Source organism: Hyperolius riggenbachi, chromosome 9, assembly GCF_040937935.1.
Source record: "Hyperolius riggenbachi isolate aHypRig1 chromosome 9, aHypRig1.pri, whole genome shotgun sequence".
NCBI lineage: Eukaryota > Metazoa > Chordata > Amphibia > Anura > Hyperoliidae > Hyperolius > Hyperolius riggenbachi.
The window spans coordinates 34,192,999-34,207,382 of NC_090654.1; the positions used below are offsets into that span (position 1 = coordinate 34,192,999).

The window sequence follows — 14,384 nt, forward strand, 5'->3', positions numbered from 1 at the left end:
AGAGATGAAACCGGCACCATCAGCATAAATATAAGCTCTTTTATTGGCACAAGACAGCTATCAGTGATAAAAGAGCTTATATTTATGCCGACGGTGCCAGTTTCATCTCTACAAACAGAAAATGACAGAAACATCCACAGGAACAACTGACGCATATCGGGCTCAGAATCCGCCCTCAGTCATAGTTGACCACAGTCATAGTTGACAACACCCATCCCCACTGCACATGGAATAGCTCTATCACTTCCTGTACCCAGTAACCCAACACCTATCATCTTCATACATCTAACAGCTCCATCACTTTCTGTACTGAGCGACACAACACCCATCCTCATCATACATCCAACGGCTCCCTCACTTCTTATACTGAGCAACCCAACACCTGTCCTTACTGTACATCCAACATATCACTGCATTAATAGTGCTAGCCGTAATTTTATTTGTATAACTAATAACGCATCATTTCCTGAACAGAGCAAATCATCAACAATCTTTATTGGATAACCAATAATATACAATTTCCTGTACGGAGCAATCCAAAATACTCTTCAATGTACATCTAATAACTCCTTCAATACCTTTTGCCAAATAACAGAACAAGACACTTGTCTCTACAGCCAACAAAGTCAAGATTACAGCTGCAGGAATTATGGGAAGAGCAGCCACCGGTTGTTAAGGGGTGTATAACACAGCCAGTGTCACACTGCAGCCAGGATGTCTTTGACACAATCCCATCCCCCTCTGTGTGGGCATTCAGGGCACGCCAGCCCCTGGCACTGGTAACTGAGCTCCCATTCTCAGTGATGACAATGGGGCATCTTGCAAATTCTGGAAGAAAAGGAAACCTTGTGTCTCCAAATGTATAAATCAATTTATTTTGCTTACGTAACTAGGGTGACCTCAAAAACCTTTGAACTGTAAGGGGGGGTGGGGGGACTAGACCAGCTTAGGAAGATTATAACAGAGTAATCACGGCTTCAAAAGCCTAAACTTTGAATATTATAAACACAAAAAATATGCAGCGGAAATAAAGAAAATGCAACGTCTTTAAAATCCAGTAAACTCTTTAAGTGTAGATTTTACAAGTCAACGTAGCAAAAGTCGAACATCATTGTGACCAAACAATTAAATTTTTGTTTCACAGAAGACCAGAAGTCTTCTTCTTTGTCCAGATGAGTATTTGCAAAGGCCAAGTGAGCTTTTGTGTGCCTTATCTGGAGAAGTGGTGTCCACCTTGGTCTGCATCCGTGGAACCCAGCAGTGTGCAGTGTCCATTAGATTGTCTGCCTTGAGACATTGCCACCAGCAGAGCCCAGATTCACTAGGATGGCCTTGATGGTGATCCTTGGGTCCTTTTTCATCTCTCTCACTATCTTCCTGGCCAGCACAGGTGTCGCTTTTGGTTTTGGCTTTTTTTTTATAATACTTTGCACTGTAGCCAGTGGAACTGGAAAACATTTAGGAATGGCCTTGTAGCCCTTTCCTGACTTGTGAGCAGACATAATGGGCAGCCGCAGGTCCTCACTGAGCTCCTTTGTCTTAGCCATGACTATCCACAAACCAACTGCAGAGAGCTGCTGTTTTTCACCTGTTGAATGGATTAAAACAGCTGTTCCCAATTAATCAGGGTAATTAGAATGCTTTAGAACAGCTTGGACTATTTGGAATGGTATAGAACTTTGGATTTTCCCACAGACTGTGACAGTTTGTGAAGGGTATGAATAATTTTGGACTGGATACTCTTTGGTAAAATTTAAATAAAAACTGAGACAAGTTTTTTTCCCCCCACAATAATGCCTTTTGTACATTGTCTAATTATCTTTTGGGAGACACCTATGTCATTTCCCGTCAAAAAATTACTTACTGGTTGAATAAAAGTACCTTTAGGCTGCTTACACACTAAGACATTACAGGCGCACGTTAGTGCAGACTGTAACGCTCCCCCAACGCACAGCAATGTAACACAAGTGTTCACACAGCCCACGTTGCGTTACATGTAACGCTGCACGTTCTTCCGAAAGTGCAGCATACTATAGCGTTACAGCGGCTTAAGCCACGTTAGACTGTCTGCACATGCTCAGTCATGTTGGGGAGGAGCAGAGAGCGGCCAGGCACATGGCTAATTAATATTCACTGCACGTTGTGACGTGCAGTGTTTACTTCCTGGTGCGGCCGCTCTGTGCGGCGATTGGCCGGCGGGACCACGTGATGCCGCATGCGTCCAAGAGTACGCATCACGGACGCCAGAGTGAGCTGCACAACGCAGCTCACTCTGACGTCCACATTGAAGAGCACCAGGCCATGCGTTAGGTGCATGTTATGCGACCTTAACCTAGCACCTAACGCAACGTCTTGGTGTGCAAGTAGCCTTAAAGTGTAACAGTCGGGCATAAAATCAAAAATCAATTCTTCATTTTTATCTGGTAAACAACGAATAAGGATGCTAACCAGGCAATCCAAAAGTTAAAATCTCTATTACTTTTCTTGTTTATAAATGATCATTCCCCAGTTTACCTGACTCTTATTTGGTACATTACCACACAAAGGAAGTTGCAGGGCATGCTGGGTTGTCTTTTTTTGCGTCTTTATTTCCCCTCAGACCTAACTAATGTACAGAAGCAAAAAAGGACAACCCAGCATGCCCTGCAACTTCCTTTGTGCGGCAACGTACCAAATAAGAGTCAGGTAAACTGGGGAATGATCATTTATAAACAAGAAAAGTAATAGAGATTTTAACTTTTGGATTGCCTGGTTAGCATCCTTATTCGTTGTTTACCAGATAAAAATGAAGAATTGATTTTTGATTTTATACCCGGCAGTTACACTTCAAGTCAAAATTTGCCAGGGGTATGAATAATTATGGGCAGCACTGTATATAAATCCCATCACTGGCGAGAGATCACCATGGCCAGTCAGAGGGGAAGCTTTGGCATGCCACCAATTAGGCGAGGGTACTGACACCAGACCGGCCATCCACAGCTGCCCGCTGCTACATTTGCTAACTGGTGCTGATGGCTTGCGGGTGGGACCACGGCACTGTCATTGGGTCAATCACTGCACTCAATCATTAGCAGTGGCCCATCAGATGGGCGGCTGTGATTGGCCAGTCTGCAGCCAGCCCCACTCGAGCACATTAATTGCAGCACAGAAGATTTGGGTGCAGCCGGCGCCACCATAGGCCGTAATAGGAATTACGGCTATAGCGGCGCACAGTGAGTAACTTCGGCGCCATCAGAAGACGGAGCTGAAGTTACTTTTAAAACACTGTAATTTGGCCACCAGCAATCCCTGGAAGCCGAATTACATCATTCCCCCACTATCCATGTGGACCTGGAAGGGGGAATAGTAATTAACCTGGCTCCTTGTGCAGGAGCAGGGTAAGCCGCATATCTGCTGTATCCTGAGCCCAAGTCTCCCGGCGGCGAGTTCTCTCATGTGCGCACCACTGCCTGATTGTTCGCGTGTCAAAGCTTCCCCTCTGACTGGCCATGGTGGCCTCTCGCCGATGATGGGGTTTTACCATAGCATGCCTTCCATTCACTGGTTGAATGAGGACGGGGATGCGTGGATGAGGAGGTAGTGCGTGTGCCAGGAAGGTGGGCGGGAGAGAGGAGGCAGGCACCAAGTGGACCAAGCAGTTTGTCCAAAACGCCGCCTACTAGATTTTGTGGTGTGAATCACGTGATTCTGGTGGCTTCATGGTAGGTCTGCCCCTGCTGATTTAGAATCTTATCTCTTAAAAAAGACTTGGGACACATTTTCACCACTGTGTAGAATCACCTGTTCATAGAATAACACTTATTTGGGAGCTTGAAAAACTTCATGGCAGAGCTGGATCGTCCACAAGGCAATCCTAGGCAGTTGCCTTAAGGTGCGTACACACGCACCACAGAAGCAAACGATGGGTCCGTCGGCACCTCCCGCTGGGCGGGTTTTCAGCAGACTGTAATGCGTGTGTATGCACTGTCGGCGGACTGATAAGGCTGTTCCTGAACGATCCGCCGGCCACTTCCGGTTTCGCCGTCAGGACCCGTCAGGCTTGGAAGGTGGACGTTTCTACGTGTTCCCAGCCAAAATAGCACCCCTATGCGGCCATATGGCCGCATAGGGGTGCTACTTTGGCTGGGAACGCGTAGTATCAGCCGCGTTCCCCAGCCTGACAGGTCCTGACGGCGAAACCGGAAGTGGCCGCCAGCGGGACCCGGAGCATCAGAGCGACTCATTGTGGGCACCGATCAGCTGCAGGGGGCTGAGGTAAGCCCCAGGTGAGTAAAACTCAATTTATTTATTACACTTAAAGAGAACCCGAGGCAAGGTTCTGGGAATAAAATCCCCATACAGAGGCTGGGTCTGTCTATAGAGCCCAGCCTCTGTTGCTATATAGATCGCTCCTAATCGCCCCCTGCACTCTACAATATCCCATAAATCACAGCCGCGCTATGCGCGCTGTGTTTACCTCACTCCTGTCACTCTCGCTGCTCCCCCCGCCTCCTGCATCGCTCTGGTCCCGCCCACGTCCCTTCCCTCCAATCAGCGGTGAGGGAAGGGATGCGGGCGGGACCGGAGCGATGCAGGAGGCGGGGGAGCGGCGAGACTGACAGGAGAGGAAAACACAGCGCACTGCGACGCCAGCGCGCCTGTGTTTAGGGGGGTATTGCAGAGCGCAGGGTGGGCTTAGGGGCGAACTATATAGCAACAGAGGCTGGGCTCTATAGACAGACCCAGCCTCTGTATGGGGATTTTATACTCAGAACCCCTCCTCGGGTTCTTTTTAAGGTTCAATTTAAAGAGGTATAAAACCCTGACATAATATTCAATAAAAACATGTTTTCCTACTTTTTATATGCCATACGGTTAGCATATGTGCTTTTGTGCATAAGTATTATTATTCATTTAGAAATTATACGTTCCTAAAGTACACTAATTTTACTCTGAGAGCTGACTTTGCATTTTATTAATAACTGCTTTATTCATCCTCTAACTTAATCAGAAAGCATCAGAAAGCATTTATGCTTGTCTGACTGTGTTCAGGGGACCCAGCAGTGTGAGAGAAGGCTTTGTTTACATTTCTCACTTGATACAATTAAACACTAGATAACATTATGTAAAGTTTTGGAAGCGGCCAGCTCTGCTAGCAGGGAAGCTTCTAAAAGCCTGTGTTAACCCTTTGAATGCAGTTGTAGTTAAAAAAAAAAATGCTGGTTGTATATAATATGCTGTAAATAATCTATTAGAGCAAAGTAGAAATGCTGGGTTTCATTCCGCTTTAACCCCCCCATTGGCTCACCCCCAACAGTTAACCTTGACCACCCCCTCCCCATGCCTACACTTACCTACCCTTGCTCCCCGGCTAACCTTAACCACCCTCCACACATGCCTAACCTTACACCCCCCTCCCCTCCGCCTACTCACACAAATACAACCCCCCACATGCAAAAACACTACTTTTCGGTACCCAAATATTGGTAATAAGCAGAAATTTGGGCTGTTATTTTGCATTGCAGGCGCCCAAAATTCCTGCTTCCTATTAATCAGCATTGTCTGCTATTTGCTGGTGATCACCGCAGGCTTGGATCATATAAAAACACAGAGCCAGCTGACAAATGGTTAGAAAATGAATGACAGATGATTGTGTGGCCATGCACAGGCATGCTTGTGTGTGAGGACTTTCCAGCATTGCAGTTACTATTACACACTACAGCACAATGAGTGACAACTACAGTATAATTACGTGAGCTTGTTGGTCAACAACATAACCCTTCTCCCTCCTAAACGCTGAAGATGACCTGTCTGGCAAGGGCCATAGCTCTCCAGGAAAAAGAATTATTGGCAATACTTGTGGTCCAGAATAAATTAACTTAAGTATGAAGAACTGCTGCACCTGTCACATCTTGTAAAGTACTTCCAGGACCACCAAACTAAACATAGATCAGGAGATAAATATAGTCCTGGCAGCAAAAGGAGACGAAATACTCAGAATACCAAGAATACCCTGCAAGGCCGGTCCGAAAGGGCACCTGAATACCAAGAATACCCTGCAAGGCCAGTCCGAAGGGGCACCTGAATACCAAGAATACCCTGCAAGGCCAGTCCGAAGGGACACCTGAATACCAAGAATACCCTGCAAGGCCAGTCCGAATAGACACCTGAATACCAAGAATACCCTGCAAGGCCAGTCCGAAGGGACACCTGAATACCAAGAATACCATGCAAGGCCAGTCCGAAGGGACACCTGAATACCAAGAATACCCTGCAAGGCCAGTCCGAATAGACACCTGAATACCAAGAATACCCTGCAAGGCCAGTCCGAAGGGACACCTGAATACCAAGAATACCATGCAAGGCCAGTCCGAAGGGACACCTGAATACCAAGAATACCCTGCAAGGCCGGTCCGAAAGGACACCTGAATACCAAGAATACCCTGCAAGGCCAGTCCGAAGGGGCACCTGAATACCAAGAATACCCTGCACGGCCAGTCCGAAGGGACACCTGAATACCAAGAATACCCTGCAAGGCCAGTCCGAAGGGGCACCTGAATACCAAGAATACCCTGCAAGGCCAGTCCGAAGGGGCACCTGAATACCAAGAATGTCCTGCAAGGCCAGTCTGAAGGGGCACCAGAATACCAAGAATACCCTGCAAGGCCAGTCCGAAGGGACACCTGAATACCAAGAATACCCTGCAAGGCCAGTCCGAAGGGGCACCTGATTACCCAGAATACCCTGCAAGGCCAGTCCGAAGGGACACCTGAATACCAAGAATACCCTGCGAGACCAGTCCGAAGGGACACCTGAATACCAAGAATACCCTGCAAGACCAGTCCGAAGGGACACCTGAATACCAAGAATACCCTGCAAGACCAGTCCGAAGGGACACCTGAATACCAAGAATACCCTGCAAGACCAGTCCGAAGGGACACCTGAATACAAAAAATACCCTGCAAGGCCAGTCCGAAGGGGCACCTGATTACCCAGAATACCCTGCAAGGCCAGTCCGAAGGGACACCTGAATACCAAGAATACCCTGCGAGACCAGTCCGAAGGGGCACCTGAATACCAAGAATACGCTGCAAGCCAGTCCGAAGGGGCATCAGAATACCAAGAATACGCTGCAAGGCCAGTCCGAAGGGACACCTGAATACCAAGAATACCCTGCAAGGCCAGTCCGAAGGGACACCTGAATACCAAGAATACCCTGCAAGGCCAGTCCGAAGGGACACCTGAATACCAAGAATACCCTGCAAGGCCAGTCCGAAGGGACACCTGAATACCAAGAATACCTTGCAAGGCCATTCCCAAGGGACACCTGAATACCAAGAATACCCTGCAAGGCCAGTCCGAAGGGACACCTGAATACCAAGAATACCTTGCAAGGCCATTCCCAAGGGACACCTGAATACCAAGAATACCCTGCAAGGCCAGTCCGAAGGGACACCTGAATACCAAGAATACCCTTGCAAGGCCAGTCCGAAGGGACACCTGAATACCAAGAATACCCTGTAGGGCCAGTCTGAAGGGACACCTGAATACCCTGCAAGGCCAGTCTGAAGGGGCACCTGAATACCAAGAAGACCATGCAAGGCCAGTCTGAAGGGGAACCTGAATACCAAGAAGACCATGCAAGACCAGTCCGAAGGGACACCTGATTACCAAGAATACCCTGCAAGGCCAGTCCGAAGGGACACCTGAATACCCTGCAAGGCCAGTCCGAAGGGACACCTGAATACCAAGAATACCCTGCAAGGCCAGTCCGAAGGGACACCTGAATACCAAGAATACCCTTGCAAGGCCAGTCCGAAGGGACACCTGAATACCAAGAATACCCTGCAAGACCAGTCCGAAGGGGCACCTGAATACCAAGAATACCCAGCAAGACCAGTCCGAAGGGGCACCTGAACACCAAGAATACCCTGCAAGACCAGTCCGAAGGGGCACCTGAATACCAAGAATACCCTGCAAGGCCAGTCCGAAGGGACATCTGAATACCAAGAATACCCTGCAAGGCCAGTCCGAAGGGGCCCCTGATTACCAAGAATACCCTGCAAGGCCAGTCCGAAGAGACACCTGAATACCAAGAATACCCTGCAAGACCAGTCCGAAGGGACACCTGAATACCAAGAATACCCTGCAAGGCCAGTCCAAAGGGGCACCTGATTACCAAGAATACCCTGCAAGGCCAGTCCGAAGGGACACCTAAATACCAAGAATACCCTGCAAGACCAGTCCGAAGGGACATCTGAATACCAAGAATACCCTGCAAGGCCAGTCCGAAGGGGCCCCTGATTACCAAGAATACCCTGCAAGGCCAGTCCGAAGAGACACCTGAATACCAAGAATACGCTGCAAGACCAGTCCGAAGGGGCACCTGAATACCAAGAATACCCTGCAAGGCCAGTCCAAAGGGACACCTGAATACCCTGCAAGGCCAGTCCAAAGGGACACCTGAATACCAAGAATACCCTGCAAGGCCAGTCCGAAGGGACACCTGAATACCAAGAATACCCTGCAAGGCCAGTCCGAAGGGACACCTGAATACCAAAAATACCCTGCAAGACCAGTCCGAAGGGGCACCTGAATACCAAGAATACACTGCAGGGCCAGTCCGAAGGGGAAACAAAATAACAAGAATACACTGCAAGGACAGTCCGAAGGGGCACCTGAATACCAAGAATACCCTGTAGGGCCAGTCCGAAGGGACACCTGAATACCAAGAATACCCTGCAAGGCCAGTCTGAAGGGGAACCTGAATACCAAGAAGACCATGCAAGACCAGTCCGAAGGGGCACCTGAATACCAAGAATACCCTGCAAGACCAGTCCGAAGGGGCACCTGAACACCAGGAATACCCTGCAAGACCAGTCCGAAGGGGCACCTGAATACCAAGAATACCCTGCAAGGCCAGTCCGAAGGGACATCTGAATACCAAGAATACCCTGCAAGGCCAGTCCGAAGGGGCCCCTGATTACCAAGAATACCCTGCAGGGCCAGTCCGAATGGGCATCAGAATACCAAGAATGCCCTGCAAGGCCAGTCCGAAGGGACACCTGAATACCAATACCCTGCAAGGCCAGTCCAAAGGGGCACCTGATTACCAAGAATACCCTGCAAGGCCAGTCCGAAGGGACACCTAAATACCAAGAATACCCTGCAAGACCAGTCCGAAGGGACACCTGAATACTAAGAATACCCTGCAAGACCAGTCCGAAGGGACATCTGAATACCAAGAATACCCTGCAAGGCCAGTCCGAAGGGGCCCCTGATTACCAAGAATACCCTGCAAGGCCAGTCCGAAGAGACACCTGAATACCAAGAATACGCTGCAAGACCAGTCCGAAGGGGCACCTGAATACCAAGAATACCCTGCAAGGCCAGTCCGAAGGGACACCTGAATACCCTGCAAGGCCAGTCCAAAGGGACACCTGAATACCAAGAATACCCTGCAAGGCCAGTCCGAAGGGACACCTGAATACCAAGAATACCCTGCAAGGCCAGTCCGAAGGGACACCTGAATACCAAGAATACCCTGCAAGACCAGTCCGAAGGGGCACCTGAATACCAAGAATACCCTGCAAGACCAGTCCGAAGGGGCACTTGAACACCAAGAATACCCTGCAAGACCAGTCCGAAGGGGCACCTGAATACCAAGAATACACTGCAGGGCCAGTCCGAAGGGGAAACAAAATAACAAGAATACACTGCAAGGACAGTCCGAAGGGGCACCTGAATACCAAGAATACCCTGTAGGGCCAGTCCGAAGGGACACCTGAATACCAAGAATACCCTGCAAGGCCAGTCTGAAGGGGAACCTGAATACCAAGAAGACCATGCAAGACCAGTCCGAAGGGACACCTGATTACCAAGAATGCCCTGCAAGGCCAGTCCGAAGGGACACCTGAATACCAAGAATACCCTGCAAGGCCAGTCCAAAGGGGCATCAGAATACCAAGAATACCCTGCAAGACCAGTCCGAAGGGACACCTGAATACCAAGAATACCCTGCAAGGCCAGTCCAAAGGGGCATCAGAATACCAAGAATACGCTGCAAGGCCAGTCCGAAGGGACACCTGAATACCAAGAATACGCTGCAAGGCCAGTCCGAAGGGACACCTGAATACCAAGAATACCGAGCAAGGCCAGTCCAAAGGGACACCTGAATACCAAGAATACCCTGCAAGGCCAGTCCAAAGAGGAACCAGAATACCAAGAATACCCTGCAAGGCCAGTCCGAAGGGACACTTGAATACCAAGAATACCCTGCAAGGCCAGTCCGAAGGGACACCTGAATACCAAGAATACCCTGCAAGGACAGGCAAAAAACCTCATAGGAAACAGTTCTCCAATAACAGCACCCTGTGCAACACAAAGCATTCTGATAGGCCGAATAGTGTGGGCGTAGCTTAGTACAACCTATCTGAAACGTAGCAGTTTGAGAGGGCGCTGTCCACAAAATCATGTTAGTTGAATTTCCCCATGAGGTTTCCTGCTAGGTCCCCCAAACTAGACTAACACCAAATACCCTGCAAGGCCAAGGGAACCCTGCAAGGCATGGACAAGGTCTCCTCCTGAATATCAGCCATCTCCTCCTGGATGTCCGCTAGGTTCCTGAAATTAAATCTAGACAAAATGGAATTTATGATCTTCCTACCCCGGCCATCCATGAACCTCCCAGATGTGCATGTCACTTTTAACCACACTACCATTCGCCTTACCTCTCAAGCCTGCTGTCTGGGTGTCACCCTGGACTCCGCACTCTCCTTCACTCCCCACATCCAAAACCTCACAAAGTCCTGCAACTTCCACCTTCGTAACATCTGTAAGATTCGCCCTTTCCTGACCTCTGCCACCACCAAACTCCTCACGTATGCCCTCATAATTTCCCGCCTCGACTACTGCAATGCCCTTCTGTCTGGTCTCCCTATGACCCGAAGAGCCCCGCTGCAGTCCATCATGAATGCGGCAGCCAGAATTATCCACTCCTCCCATCGCTCCACCACGGCAGCTCTCCTCTGTGAATCCCTCCACTGGCTTCCTATCCAATCCAGAATCAGATTCAAGATACTGTGTCTGGCCTACAAATCCGTCCACAAAACCTGCCCAACCTACATTTCCAATCTTACCCAGAGGTACACACCTAGCCGCTCACTCCACTCCTCCAATGAACTTTGATTGACTATCCCCCCCCCCCCCCCCCCCGCACCACCTAATCCCATGCACGCCTCCAGGACTTCTCAAGAACTGATTTAACACTATGGAACTCCCTTCCTCCCCCATTAGGGTTTCCCCCTCCTTCAACATCTTCAAGAAGGCCCTCAAAACTCACCTTTTCACTCTGGCCTACCCCCCTCACTGGTGCTCTAAGCCCGCAGCTGAACTCTGGTCCCCTACCCTTCGTGTCCTTACCTCTCCCTCTAGATTGTAAGCCTTTGGGCAGGGTCCTCCTCCTTATGTCTCCTACCTGATCATGCACTTCCATTACCGTACACCCATCCTATGGATCTGAGTGAACTCGACTGGCCTAGTCTCCATGCTCCCATCCAGTGATGACTAAGCATTACCGCATGATCTAGTTTGCATGTATCCCTGCATTGTCTTATTGTTGTATGTCACCCCTAAATATTGTCTGTAACCATAACTAATGTCCAGCGCTGCGTAATATGTTGACGATTTATAAATACAATAAATAAATACAATAAGGCCATTCCAAAGGGCACCTGGCAGCAAACGGTGCAGGAAAGGTTGAGAGTGATGGAGAAGATGTCATGGAAGGTCATATGCTATCTGTAAATACACTGCATTCTGTCTCCATCCTAGGACTGTGCCACTGCATATACACAGTAACCCCCTCCACACACAGTCAGTCACTCACTCACTCACTCAGGTCTCTTTCAGATGGATGGCTGAACGGTGCATTTGTCAAGCAATTCAGCGTCCAATCTGCCATCCGCCAGTGCAAACTGGTTTCGGTTGTAACACCACCCTTGTCAAAGTTTGACACATGATGGCGTTACCTGGTGGCAGAGGACCGCAACATACTGCATCTGAGCACCACGGCGGCAGCACTCAGGTGTGACTTTATTGGGGGTGGGGGGTATGTGGGGGGGGGGGGGGGGAAGGTTGTCTGTCCAGCGCCAGTACCGAGCACTAACAAGCACCTAGCCAATGGAGGAAAGAAGCAGCTGATAGGCGGTGAATACACCCCCTGTCCACTGCCCATCTGAAAGAGGCCCAATATTGCATCATTGTATCCACACAGCCTTCTCCCTCTATCCCAGGACTGCGCCACAGTGATGAGGGGATTCTCTAACCTGGCGTCCGCATAGTCTTTTAGCTTTCTTCCATCAAGTGCACTTTACTCTTTTCAATAACAGCATGAACGTCAGCGTCAGACTCCTCTCCTTAAAGACATATATCACTGTACACATACACACACTGCATCCCCAAAACACACTACTGTACATGCACTGCCCTCCCTATACCACTGTACAAACTGCACTGCCTATACTACTGTACACACTACATAGATCACTGTACACACTGCATAGATCACTGTACACAGACACACACATACTGCATCTGCAGAACTTACTACTGTACACGCACTGCCCTGCCTATAGCACTGTACACACTGCACTGCCTATAGAACTGTACACACTGCGTATATCACTGTGCACACTGCACTGCTTATATTACTGTACACCCTGCATAGATAACTGTACACACTGCACTGCCTATAGAACTGTACACACTGTGTATATATCACTGTACACACTGCACATGCCACTGTACACACTGCACTGCCTATGCCACTGTACACACTGCACTGTCGATACCACTGTACACACTACATAGATCACTGTACACACTGCACTGCCGATACTACTGTACACACTGCACATATCACTGTACACAATGCACTGCCTACACCACTTTACACACTGCATACATCAATGTACACAATGCACTGCCTATACCACTGTACACACTGTATAGATCACTGTACACAATGCACTGCCTATATCACCAATGTACACAATACACTGCCTATAGCACTGCATGTACATACTGCAAAGATCAATGTAAACAATATCAATATCAATATACACATTGCACTGTCTATACCACTGTGTACACTGCACTGCCTAAAGCACTGAGTGTACACACTGCAAAGATCACTGTACACAATGCACTGCCTATACCACCACTCACAATGCACTGCCTATAGCACTGCATGTACACACTGCACATATCACTGTACACATTGCACTGTCTATACCAATGTACACACTGCACTGCCTATATTACTGTACATACTGCATAGATCACTGTACACAATGCACTGCCTATAGCACTGTACATACTGCATAGATCACTGTACACACTGCACTGCTTATCCCACTGCACATATATCCGTCACTGTACACAATGCACTACAAGAATTATACATCTCTGAACACAATAATAAATGACTGTAAGCCATGAGCATCCCCGGAACACATCGCTGCACACAGACTGTAAATAACTGAAATCAACCTGTCACCTGGCTCCGCTGCTGTCACTGTAATCACCATAGAGAGGAGGCACCAGGCAAGAGTGGAACCACCGAGAACAACTGGGGATGGAGCGGCCCAGTTACTATGGGGATTGGAGGACTCAGAAGCGCTGAGGACGACGCCTGCTGGCCGCTCCGAGTATTGTACGCAGGATAACAATGTAGCCATCTGCTGGACACTTTGAACGTTACACTCTAGTCACAGGTGAAAGATCCTCAGATAATAGTGTATGTGCTGCCATCTGGTGGCCGCTCGGTGTATTAAGCTCTAATCAGCCAAAACGAAGAGACAGGACGACACCTGCTGGCCGCTCATAATGTTGTACACAGGATGAAGCCATCTGGTGGCCGCTTTGGGCATTACACGCCAGTCACAGTTGAAAATTCCCAGATCACATTCACTGTGTGTACGAAGCCATCTGGTGGTCGCTTGATAAATGACACTGCAGTCACACATGGATCACCTCAGATAACAGAGCGCATGTAGCCATCTCGTGGTCGCTCAGGGTATACTAATTACCAAACTAGATTAACCTGGAGATTCCCATATCAAAGCAGTGCCATCTGGTGGCCAATCTGTTTATTACAATCAAATCACAGTGAAGATTCCCAGATGGCATCTTACGTTTAGGCCTTATACACACATACAAGACATGTCGCCCAGAAGGAATCAGAATCCAATCTCTCGGGTGACATTTGCGAGTCCAAGGCTATATAGACGTGCTCTGTTGCTATTGGGAGGGAGGGGGGCACAGAGTGAGATGGGTGTGAAATCACATGCTGGGCAGGGTGAGTGGTGAGAATAATGCTGTAGCCCAGGCATGGGAAAACTTGG

The 14,384-nt window shown here is 48.8% G+C and overlaps 1 protein-coding gene across 7 annotated transcripts in view; it reads right to left on the reverse strand.

The window, feature by feature from the left end:
• Positions 1–13,600, reverse strand: part of DENND4B (DENN domain containing 4B) — an 86,679-nt gene extending 73,079 nt beyond the window's left edge. For 2 of the 7 annotated variants that reach the window (XM_068252435.1, XM_068252442.1), the window contains exon 1: positions 13,538–13,600. The gene's annotated coding sequence lies outside the window, so the exon portion shown is untranslated. Of the gene's footprint in view, positions 1–12,305; positions 13,470–13,530 lie in introns of those variants that run through there. The other 5 variants (XM_068252440.1, XM_068252436.1, XM_068252437.1 and 2 more) reach the window with 4 other exon arrangements.
• Positions 13,601–14,384: the final 784 nt, after the last annotated feature.